Source organism: Rhinoraja longicauda, chromosome 6 (assembly GCF_053455715.1).
Source record: "Rhinoraja longicauda isolate Sanriku21f chromosome 6, sRhiLon1.1, whole genome shotgun sequence".
NCBI classification, from domain to species: Eukaryota; Metazoa; Chordata; class Chondrichthyes; order Rajiformes; family Arhynchobatidae; genus Rhinoraja; species Rhinoraja longicauda.
In genome coordinates, this window is record NC_135958.1 from 44,824,898 (window position 1) to 44,837,794 (window position 12,897).

Below are 12,897 nucleotides of genomic sequence, written 5' to 3' on the forward strand. Positions count from 1 at the left end.
CCCAAACTTAATTCCCTCACTGATGAAAAGTCAGCGTAGAATAGATCAGTATCGTTAGTCATCTGTGAGCAGCATCTTGAACAATGCCACATGTTATTGTGAATCTCCAGGTGCAATCACCCTCCTTTATCTGCAGTGAAAAGTGCAGGTGGTAAAATTGTGAGTTAGAATCGAAAGTGGTGACAGCAAGGCCGTTCTCACTCTCCCACATTGCAGAAACAAGCATTAAAAGTGACAGGTCTGAACACACTGTGAGGGGTACATTCAGAATGGGGAAAGATCACTCATATCAAGCTCCTGCATATATCAGCTGTACATGACAAGTAGTCTGAAATATATTGCTCATCTAACCTATCCATGTTGTCCACAGATGTTGCCTGATCCGTTACCCCAGCACTATGTGTCGTATTTCTAATCCAGCATCTGCCGTTCCTTGTTTCTCCAGAGATTTAAACATTCTCAGTAAAGTGCCTACATTCCTCAAGTGTGATCAGAATTTAATCTTCATTGAACGGAATGCCCCTGTGGAATATTTCTGTGAATTCAAGAGGATGCACCAGATGGCTTTAGCTAGAATGCAGAGGCTGTCATTAATACTGCACCATTAGAAGCATGTACCAGGAACACCACAAAGGGTCAACCTGCCGAAGCCACAATGCAGGGCACATGGATGCTGAACCAGGAAAACACAGCACACAATTTATTAAAGCTAAACAACCCAACAACTAACAGATCAGATCAAAGCTATGCAGTCCTGGCACATAGTCATGAACAATTAGTTAATGACTTGGATGAGTGAGCACCACAGTATTGGAGGACTAAAGGCAAGAGTGAAGCATGATCCATGTCAGCTTTCTACTGAGATCACTGCCCTCACTGAATCCATCCTTCAGCCAATTTGATTCATTCCACACGATATAAATAAACAGTGAAGAGTTCTACTTATCGTAAATTTGGGCGGTCACGGTGGTGTGGCGGTAAAGTTGCTGCCTTGCAACGTCAGAGCCCCGGGTTCGATCCCGACTACGGGTGCTGACTGCTTGCCATTTGTATGTTCTCCCCGTGACCGCATGGGTTTTCTCCAAGATCTTTGGTGTCCTCCCACACTCCAAAAGTTTGTATACTTGGTATAAGTGTAAATTGTCCTGAGTGTGTGTAGGCTTGTGTTAATGTATGGGGATCGTTGGTTGACGCGGACTGGGCCTGTTGCACGCTGTATCTCTAAACTAAAATAGACATGATTCTGGCCCTGATTACAGATGTTTTGCACTTCAGAGAAAGCTACACCTCGAGCCAAGCTGTGCTATTATAGTTACAACACTGGCACCTACCCAACAACACGGAACATTGGCCTTAGAAACAAGTAGGACAAATCCAATCTGGCTAATTATCACCTCATCATTTCACTCTCAATCACTAGTAAAGTGGTGGAAGATATTGCTAATTGTACAATAGATGGTACGCTCCAATAACAAACTCATCAATGTTAAATTTGGATTCAGCAGGACCATTTGGTTTCAGATATTATCACAGCCTTGGTTTCACTTCCTTCTAAGATGAATGTTAATAGAGCCAGCAATAGCAATCCAAGAGATGAACAAATGATTTACCTTAATCTAAAGCCTTTCACATTCTGGCAAACTTCCAAAGCGCTTTACATCATGTAAAGTTCTGTGCTTTTGAAGCATAAGAAAGAAAAGTTCCCTCATCTTCTGGCTGACATTTCCCTTCAATCAAACGAATTAAATATAGAGCATGGAACACTGAACATCGTAGCATAAGAATAGCCAACATTGGCCCACATTGTCTGTGTCAAACATGATGCCAAATTAAATTCATCTCATCTGCTTGCTTTGACCCATCCCCCTCCATTCCCTACATATCCATATGCCTATCTGAAAGCCTTTTAAATCTCACCATTGTCTCCATTTTCACCACCACCCCTGGTGTTTCAGTTACCTATCAGTGTCTGCTCAAAAGACCTGCCGTGGACATCTCCTTTAAACTTCCACCCTCTAACCTCAAAGCTATGCCCTCTAATCTGTGAACTCTCGGCCCTGGGGTCAATGTTCTGACTCTGTGGCTCTCATAATTTTATACATTTTAATCAGGTCTCCCCTCAGCCTCTAAAGTTTTCAAGAGAGAGTTAGATTTAGCTCTTAGGGCTAAGGGAATCAAGGGATATGGGGGAAAAGCCAGAAGGGGTATGGTTGAATGGCGGTGCTGGCTTGAAGGGCCGAATGGCCCACTCCTGCACCTATTTTCTATGTTTCTATGTTTCCATGATGCATCAGAGCAAACAATTCAAGTTTATCCAATGTCTCGTGATAGCAATCCTCTCTAATCCAGGCAGCATCCTGGTAAACCTCTTCTAAACCTCCACATCCTTGCTGTAAAGGGACAATCAGAACTGCACATAATACTTCAATGAGTCTAACCAAAATTTGATAAAGCCGCAGCCTGATTTCTTGACATTTATACTTAATACTCTAAGCAATGAAGACCAATATACCATCTGCCTTCTTTACCGCTCTATCTACTTGTGTTGCTGCTTTCAAGGAGGTAAATGTGACACCTCCATTTGTATTCTATGTCAAGTTTTGGGCATACTTGACTATTGAACAATGATTACATTACGAACCACTCTATGCTGTGTGGGATATTTTGAGATGTTGCATTCTTCCTATCTATCTTCAACCTTGTGAACTTTTTGATAATCACACAATACTGAAACAGGCAGCAGTTATTTATGACTTTCAGACTTGACGTCCTGACCAACAGACCACAATGAGTGACGATAGGTGACAAAACATCCTCTTTGATACTAACGCTGGTGCCCCGCAAGGATGTAATCTCAGCCCTCTTCTTTACTCTTTATACACACATGTCTGTGCAGCCAAGTACCAATCCAACTTAATGTACAAGTTCACAGACAACATCACCTCAGTGGCCTGGATATCAAATAATGACAAGACAGAGTACAGGATGGAGATTGAGAAACTCAAACCTGGTGCCACGCCAACTTCTCCTGCAATGTCAGCAGGCAAAGCAGATTGTGATTGACTTCAGGAAGGAAACCCATTGGTGTTGCCGAAGTAGAGATGGTCGAAAGCTTCCAGTTCTTCGGAATACATATCACAAGCAATTTGTTCTGGCTCTGCCACTGAAGTTATGGCCAAGGAAGCACAGCAACGCGTCTACTTTTGAAAAGCCACAGGGAGTTTGGCATGTCCCCAACAATCCTCACCAACTTCTACAGACGTACCGTAGAAAGCATTTTATTGGAATGCATCACAGCATGGAAACAGCTCTATCACAGAAAATTAGAAACAGAAACACAGAAAAAATAGGTGCAGGAGTAGGCCATTTAGCCCTTTGGGACAGCACCGCCATTCAATATGATCATGGCTGATCATCTAAAATCAGTACCCCGTTCCTGCTTTCTCCCCAAATCCCTTGATTCATTTAACCCTAAGAGCTAAATCTAACTCTCTCCTGAAAACGTTGTCCAAGACTGCGAGAAATTTCAGAGAGTTGTGGACGTAGCCCGGAGCATCATGCAAACCAACCTCCCTTCCATTGACTTTAACGACACATCATGCTGCATCGGCAAGGCCAGCAGCATAATCAAGGGCCAGTCTCACTCCGGTCCCTCCCTCTTCTCCCCTCTGCCATCAGGCAAGTGGTACAGAAGTTTGAAAATGCATATTTCCAGATTCAGGGCCAATTTTTTTCCAGCTTCAAATAATCCTGAAACTGAACTATCCTCTCACCAGCTAGAGTGTTCACGTCGCGGGGCTGGAAACTGGAAGTGTCCTGAGCTAATTCTGCTACCATTATCGTTTACTGTACAAGTGATGGCTCCCACTGATTGTCACTGGAAGCTTGTGCCCTTTTCAGGACGGACGATGACAGTGATGTAACATTGAAAACATAGATGATGGACACGAAAGAAGAAGCCCAGCTAGCGTGCAGTCCATGCCTCCGATCTATCTCATTGGGGACTTTTGGACTATTTTTAATTGGACTTTATCAGTCTTTATCTAGCATTAAATGTTGCACTCCTTATCCTTAATCAGTACACCATGGAAGGCCTGATTGTAATCATACATTGTCTTATCTTTGACTGGATAGCACGCAACAAAAGCCTTTCCCTGTTCCTCGGTATACGTGACAATAATAATAAACGAAACTAAACTACACTAAAGATTCTTGCTGGACCATCTCTCTGGCAACAATGGTGACAAGCATTGTAAAGGGTAGTCAAACAGCAGTTCAAGTCTCAAACATTCCTGAAAGTAAGTCACATAATCATAGAGTCATGGAGTCAGCACGAAACAGGCCATTTGGCCCAACTTGCCCACACTGACCAACATGTCCCATCTACCTAGCCTGCATTTGGCCCATATCCTTCTAAACCTATCCTATCCGTGTACCCATCCAAATGTATTTTAAACATTGTGATAGTACCTACCTCTTCTGGCAGCTTGTTGCATACAACTACCATGGTTTGTGTAAAAAAGCTGCCCCTTAGATTCCTATTAAATCTTTCTCCCCTCATCTTATGATGACACAAATATTCTAACAACTTTTAAAATGTGAAAAAATCAATGCTAACATCTAAACATTCTCAAGATCTCTCCAGTTTTTTGAAGAACAGCCGTTAAGGGCCATTGTTTTTAGAATTATACGGTCATACAGTGAAAAGGAAGCTATGTGGCCCATCATCCCTGTGCTGATTCTTTGATCTATCAATTAGATTAATTCTGCTTATTATCAGTTACGACTGATTGGGCTGGGACTGGTTTTCACGGATAACACAGGTTGAGATGTGGCAGTTTTAGTTTAGTTTAGTTTAGAGATACAGCGCAGAGACAGGCCCTTCGGCCCACCGAGTCCGCACCGACCAACGATCCCTGCATATTAACACACCAGGGACACACCATGGACAATTTTACATTTATACCAAGCCAATGAACCTACAAACCTGTACGTTTTTGGAGTGTGGGAGGAAACCGAAGATCTCGGAGAAAACCTACGCAGGTCACAGGGTCACAAACTCCGTACAGACAGCGCCCGTAGTCAGGATGAAACCCGGGTCTCTGGCACTGCATGCGCTGTCAGGCAGCAACTCTACCGCTGTGCCCTAGAGGTCTTAGAGAGGTTCATAAAAAAGGGTGGCACGGTGGTGTAGCGGTAGAGCTACTGCCTTACAGGGTACAATCCTGACCACGGGTGCTTGTCTGTACGTAGTTTGTACATTCTCCCCGTGACCTGCGTGGGTTTTCTCTGAGACCTTCGGTTTTCTCCCACACTCCAAAGATGTACAGGTTTGTAGGTTCATTGGCTTGGTTTAAATGTTAAAAAAATGTCCCTAGTGTGTGTAGAATAGTGTTAATATGTGGTGATCGCTGGTCAGTGCAGAATCGGTGGGCCGAAGGCCGTGTTTCCGCACTAAATCTCTAAACTAAACTAAACTAAAATCATGAGGGGTGTAGATAAAGTGGATAGTCACAATAAGGTATGTGAGAGCAAAACTAGTGACCATAGTAGATGTGAGCTGAGAAGGGAATGATGCAATGGGGTTCTTAGGTGTAGGCTTTTCACACAAAGGGTAGTGGGACAGTGGAGCAAGGTGCCTGACAAAGTTTAAAAGTGCATGGATAGCAAAGGTTTATAGGAATATGGGAAAAACATAGACAAATAAAACTAGTTCAGGTAGACACATTGGTGGCATTGACAAGTTGGGCCAAAGGGCCTGTTTCCATGCTGTATAACTCTTTGAATCTCTGAGTCTTTGTCATGCCATCCTTAGCTTTTTTTTTGCTTAAATCAATACCTTCTGGTTGTTGACTCAGAGGAAACATTGTTTCCTCATTTTTCTTAGTGACTCTATTGAACTTCCTCAACCCCTTGCTGTTTTAAAGAGAAAACCATTAGGCTAGAGTAATAACTAACACCGAAGAGTACGCTGGAGTAACGCAGCCTGTCTCGAGACCTGAAATGTCACCTATTCCTTTCTCCAGAGATGCTGTCTGACCCGTAGAGTTACTCCAGCATTTTATGTCTATCTTCGATTTAAACCAGCATCTGCTGTTCCTTCCTACACATAATAACTAACACCAATGGATTGAACAAAAATCATGGAAACTCTCAGCAAGTCAGGGAGATTATGAAACAGGAGCAGGAATGGACCAGCAAGCCCCCACAAGCCTGCACTCATCATTCAATATTATCATAGCCGATCAATCTCACCCCTCAGCTCTTCCTCCATCACAATATCTGTGGAAAGGGCTACAGACTGAATGCTCCAGTTCACATACCTTTCCTCAGAAGTGTGAAGATGCAAAACAGAGCAAGGCCAGATGAGGACCACTAGAGGAACAGCATTTCATATTCTGCTTGGGTAGCCTACAGCCCAATGGCATGAACTTTGATTCCTCCAATTTTAGATAACACCCCTCACTCTATCCTGTGCTCCTTCACCTTGTGCACATTCCTTTCACATCCCCCCACCCTTCCTCTGTCTCCTTATCCCTGGCTTTACATTTCACTCCTCTTCTCTCCTTAGAGTCATAGAGTCACAGAGTGACACAGTGTGGAAACAAGCCCTTTGGCCTAAAGGGCCTGTCCCACTTTAGGCGATTTTTTAAGTGATTGCCGGCGACTGTCAAAGTCGTAGCAGATTGCCAAACTTTTCTTTTACCCGACGACAATGACCACGACAATGCCGAGTCAGGTCGAGATTACACCGTCTTCGGAAACATCGTAAAATTCCCACGCTGTCAATGCTTCTCCGGCGTCCTAATTTTCGCTGAAATCACTGACAAGTCGGTAAGTACTTGAGAGTTTTGAAATATAACATCTTGCCCGGGTTACTTGAAAACCAAGCTTCACGGTAACAAGGCATAAACTGGATTGACTTCCAGTTTACTAATAGCAGTATTAAGAAATTTAATTTTTAAAGTGGTTAAATGGATTTTTGTGAAAAGTGTGTGGGTTTTATGTACTAGTATTGGGGCTATTAATTGATTGATTTTTGTTTATTATATATTAGCTCTGTGTTTACAGACCTGTTAGCTGCTGCAATTAAGCTCCATTGTCATTACATATGCCAATTAAACACTCTTGACTCTTGATCCTTGACAAAGCTCATGCAGAGAGAATAACTGAGCCAATGTCATCGAGAAGGGTCTCGACCCGAAACGTCATCCATTCCTTCACAGAGATGCTGCCTGTTCTGCTGAGTTGCTCCAGCTTTGTGTGTCTATCTTCACTGAAGGACTGGTCAGTTGTGATACACACTGAGAAAGCAAGTTACCTAAATTTGTAGAATCCACCACTGAGTTTGGAAGACTCCAACAAGCCCAGAAGGAAGATGAGGTGTTGTTCCACATGCTTATATTAGGTCTCATTGAGGATCCTCAGGAAGAACAACCTGCAAGAGCAGCTGCTAGTGACTTTCTACCGTCGTACCGTGCTGACGTACTGTATTTCTATGTGGTACACCAGCAGCTCAGAGGCAGACAAGAAAGCCCTTCAGAGGGTCATCAACTCTGCAAAGAAAATCATTAGTTGCCCACTGCCCTCTCTAGAGGAACTTTACTCCCTCCGCTGCCTCAGCAGAGCAGCCAACATCCTGAGGGATCCTTCCAACCCTGGTCATCAGATGCTCGAACTGCTGCCCTCTGGTAGACGGTTCAGGTCATAGAGTCATAGAGTCATAGAGCCCTACAGCACAGAAAGAGGCCCTTCGGCCCATCGTGTCCGTGCCGCCCGTTACCAAACACAGTTTAATTTTAATCCCATTTTCCCGCATTTGGACCGTAGCCCTGAATGTTGTAGCATTACAAGTGCCCATCACGGACTAATAGACTCAAGAACAGCTTCTACCCCAGCGTCATACGGGAGCTGAACACTGCCAGACACTCACATACGTGAGCTGAACACTGCCAGACACTCACATAAAACTGAATGGAAGGAACGCAACTGATCGGAACACTGTCAGTTACTTGTCAGAAAACATAAGCCTCAATTTAATACATGTTTACATCCTATTGCACATATATTGCTTAATATTTGCTAAACTTATTACATGTTACACCCGACCGCACCTTATATTTAATTACATTATTTCTTTTCTTTTTTTTAAAACGGCACTACCGATGCATTTGCAATATGTTAGCTCTCATTGCTGTGCAATACCTTACTGTCTTGATTGCACTGTAAACTGCCTTGACCGTATTGTAATTGTTTTGTCTACATTGTATTAGAGGTCAGTTTGTTTAATTCAGTAGATTAGGTTTAGCTTGTTATTTTACTGTCTGCTGTGTGTGACTGCATCATCTGGACTGCTTTAATTTCGCTGTACTTTGTGTAGTGACAATAAAGGTTTTTTACATTTTTTACATTTCATTATAACAGTGCCAGGTAACCACAGACAGATAGGTCAATGTGGGTGATAACAAGAATCTCAGAATGACCTCTACAGGCTGGACGCAGATGCTCTGTGAAGTGACCAGCCAATCTGTGTTTAATTTCTCCAGGTAGCTCCAGATTGGGAACATCAATTGGAACAAAGTACAATGTAATTGGTGATTCACCTGGAAAGACTTTTTGGGCCCATGGATTATGAGAGAGGGCAAATGTTACATCTACAGAGAAGACTGTTGTTAGATGGAGAGTGTTAGGTGTAGACAGAAGGGCAAATTTGGGAGTTGCAGAAGAAACAGTCCCCTCAAAATGCTGGAAGTCAGGAGGTGACAGGTTGAAATATAATTTGTACTGGAATTTTCTCATCTTAGACTGCACTGTGCAGATATCAGGACATGGTCAGGAGATGAACAAATTATGAAACATTATCATCCAGAAACAAATTATGCAGAGGATGGAGAATAGAATACCTCAGGATACCATAGTTTATATCTGTTCTCCATTGAGAATTTAGCAAGTAACAAGGGAATATATAGAATGTTACAATGTTGGAACGAACTTCAGATGCTGGTTTAAACCAAAGATAGGCACAAAAAGCTGACTCAGCGGGTCAGACAGCATCTCTGGAGAAAAGGAATAGGTGAAGTTTTGGGTCGAGACTCTTCTTCAGCTGTCTGACCTGCTGAGATACTCCAGATTTTTGTGTGCATCTAGAGGACATTACTTGTGATTCATGACTATTACATGTAATAATATGGCCGGTGATCAGTTGGGTTGGTGGGCTGAGGAATGGTTTCATTCACAGAGAATGGCAGGGCCCTGGGGAATGTGATAGAGCAGAGGGATCAGAGGTTTATAAATCATGAGGGGAATAGATAGGGCTCTATGACTATCATGTTATATTGTCATGATCTTTTTCACAGCACTGAAGATGTATTTAGAAATGTCTTATTCTTAAGATCTAGCATAATGCGATTAGAAAAGATGAGGTATTTGTGTATGTGTGAATTAAACTGCCTGGTCTGTCGGTGCCTACTTTCATCCCTGCCAAGAGTTGTTGTGGAGGATTGAATTTAACTTCTATATAGGTTTTACTTATACAGATAGCCTGAAATAATTCTTAGGAGAAGAAAGAAACCTGGATTGTGGAGAGGGTGAAACCATGGGCAGTTAGGTGTCTAAGGTGAAGATAAAGGACCCATCGCATCATTCTAAGAAAGTTCTCTCTACAACTTGGCCATCACTCATTTCCCAGCAGTTGATCATGTTTTACTTTATCTCATTGCTTGCCTTGTTTGCTTCTGGTTTTCTGTTATTATGCTTCAACACCACTTCAGGAGCTGTGGCTATGACACTATGTAAATCCAATCCAATTTAGTTAGATGCATGTTGTCTTCTCCACAACAAAGAAACCTAATGGAGTTTGGGTGATCATTTTGCAGAACTCCTCTGTCCAGTCTACAAGGGTACCCAAGGGTACCATAGAGTACAAGTCCAGTCTACAAGGGTACCCCTCTGTCCAGTCTGCAAGGGTACCCTGGCCTTCCAGTCACCTGTCACTTTAATTCTCCACCCCGACCTCTGACCTTTGCCACTGACAATAATAACTTTCAGCTTGAGGAACGATACCTTCATCTACATTTAGTGTGTTGCATCTCTCAGGACTCAATGTTGTATCTGATTTCAGCCTCTATTGTTTATATATGTACTGACCATTTCCAATGTAGGATGAAGACATAGGAGCCTGCAGATGCAGGAATCTTGAGTAAAAAGTAAACTGCTGGAGCAACAAAGCAGGTCCATAAGTTAATAAGTGAGAGGAGCAGAATTAGGCCATTCGGCCCATCAAGTCTACTCCGCCATTCAATCATGGCTGATATATCTTTCCCTCTCAACTCTATTCTCCTGCCTTCTCTCCATAACCACTGACTCCCGTATTAATCAAGAATCTATCTGTCTCTGCCTGGTCAGACAGCATCACTTGGGGGAATAGACAGATGATGTTTAGGGTCAAGATCTATCTTCACTCAAGGAGTAGAGGGGAGATAGCTGGTATAAAAGAAGGGGCAGGGGGGCAAAAGGGAGCATGTCATTGGTAGATGCAGGTGGGCAAGTTGTTTAGCAGATGAGTCAGGTGGACATAGTACCAAGGCTGGAAGTAATGAGGGTCCAAATAGTGGAATCTGAAAGGAAAAGGAGGTAGGTGGTGAAATATAAAACCAGAGGGATAGAAGATGGGTGTAAGGGAACGGGGAGGTGGGATAGTAGTAACAGTGGGGTACCCAAAGTGGAGACGTGTGTGTAGGAGCCATTTATGCTTAATTCAGTTATTGTCATTGTGTTATGGTATGTTTTAATATTTCTAGTTTATGTCTTTTTGCCTGCTTGTGGGTGTGACTTAATGCGTAATTGGGAGTGTCTAGATAGGAGGTGGCTAGTGTGGTGACAGAGGTTGTGGGTCAGTTTACACTCGGAGGATGGTGAGCATACAGTTCTTTACCACGCGCTCGTACCATACGCTCGCACCAGCTATATTTGTAAGAACCACACGGTAATAACTGCAAGAATTTCTAGATATTGTTTGAAGAAGAAACAGTTGATAAAGTACGGAAACTGATGAATTACTCTATGATTTGTGCTATTTTAATAAAACCAATTAATGAAGAAAAGATGTTTGGAAGATTCGTTTTTGTCATATCAGGGTGCGACGTGTGCGTAACCGTAACATTTCATCACCGAGAAGTAATGGCTATCGAAGTGGGATTTCGAGATGGTATAGAAACTGCCATTAAACTAGAGTAAAGAACTTGCTCTGAAGGAATTAGAGTAAAGAACTTGCTCTGAAGGACTAGAGTAAAGAACTTGCTCTGATCGGACTAAAGTGAAAGGAATTTAAGAAAGACGTGTTCTACAGCAAAATCCGATTCTACAGTGGAATTGAAGAGGAAATTGAATCTCTGCCAGAGATTGGAGCTGAAATCCTGGAACAAAGAACCTGCTGGTCGAAGGCAAATTGACACGGTCTACACCTGGATCCTCGGAAGATTGAAGACTTCATTGACCGGGTACCGTGAGTAGACGCCTGTTTAGTCGTAATTTGAAGTTAAGAAGTTTTAAAAACTTAAAAGCCTGTGGGAAATTTCTGCAGAAGTACTATTTGATACAAGAAGCTTGTTTTTGCTACGATGAGATAAGGAAGCCCAACTCACTGAGCATGACCTTGAAATTAATGATGTTATGAACTTCTGAAAGATAAAGTGCTCAGCCAGCGATTGTTTACCATAGGTGCTTGGAGAAGACTTTCAGCCTTGAAATTAATGATGTGTTTTGAAAAAAGGCTCATTCTGTTTTGAATTCTTCTGGTGTTGCTGGAACATAGTGATAAGCACCAATTATCATGGATCTTCCGTCAGGTAAATACGAAGAACTGCCACCAGAGGGAAATGTGGAGCAAAAGGCAAGAAGATATGAAAAAAGAGATATTCAACTATCGGAAAAGGGTGTGGTGGCCTATCTGGAAAGATGCAAGAAGGAGAGAGACAAGCTGTGGAGGAAGGTCATCAAATCGGTTGAATAGCAGAAGGAACTGATGGAATCAGATGGGAATGCGAACACTGTACGATCTAATATGGATCACCTGCTTAACCTTCGCCAAGAGGTTGGAGAACAACAACACTCGATATTGTGTTTGCAATTACCAGAAGGACAACTCGAATGGCACACTCAGTGGTTCCAAGAGAGGGAAAAGATTTTTGACGGTTTCGTGGCTGACGTGGAGAAATCGATGCCTGAAGCCATGGCTCAAACATTGTACTCTACAGTGGAAGGTGCGCTGCAACAAGGTTTAGAGGTGGAAGAAGAGATTACACCTCAGGATAGTGTCTCAAACGTCTCAATGCGATGATCTAGACGTGTATCCAGTTCTGTAGCCAGTTCAGCTATGAGGGTCTCTGCTCAAATTGAAGCTGAGAACGAGGACATCTCGGAAGCCTTAGTGGCGCAGATGCGGCGTAGACGGAGGAATTGGGAGTAGGGGATAGACTTTTTGCAGGGGACCGGGTGGGAAGAAGTGTAGTCCAGATAGCTGTGCGAGTCGGTGGGTTTATAGTAAATGTCCATCACTAGTCTGTCTCCTGTGATGGAGATGGTGAGGTCCAGGAACGGGAGGGAGATGTCGGAGATAGTCCAGGTATATTTAAGGGCAGGATGGAAATTGGAGGTGAGTGACGGACATTTACTATAAACCCACTAACTCCCACAGCTATCTGGACTACACTTCTTCCCACCCGGTCTCCTGCAAAAAGTCTATCCCCTATTCCCAATTCCTCCGTCTACGCCGCATCTGCACCCGGGATGAGGTGTTTCACACTAGGGCGTCAGAGATGTCCTCGTTCTTCAGGAAACGGGGCTTCCCCTCCTCCATTATAGATGAGGCTCTCACTAGGGTCTCTTCTACATCCCGCA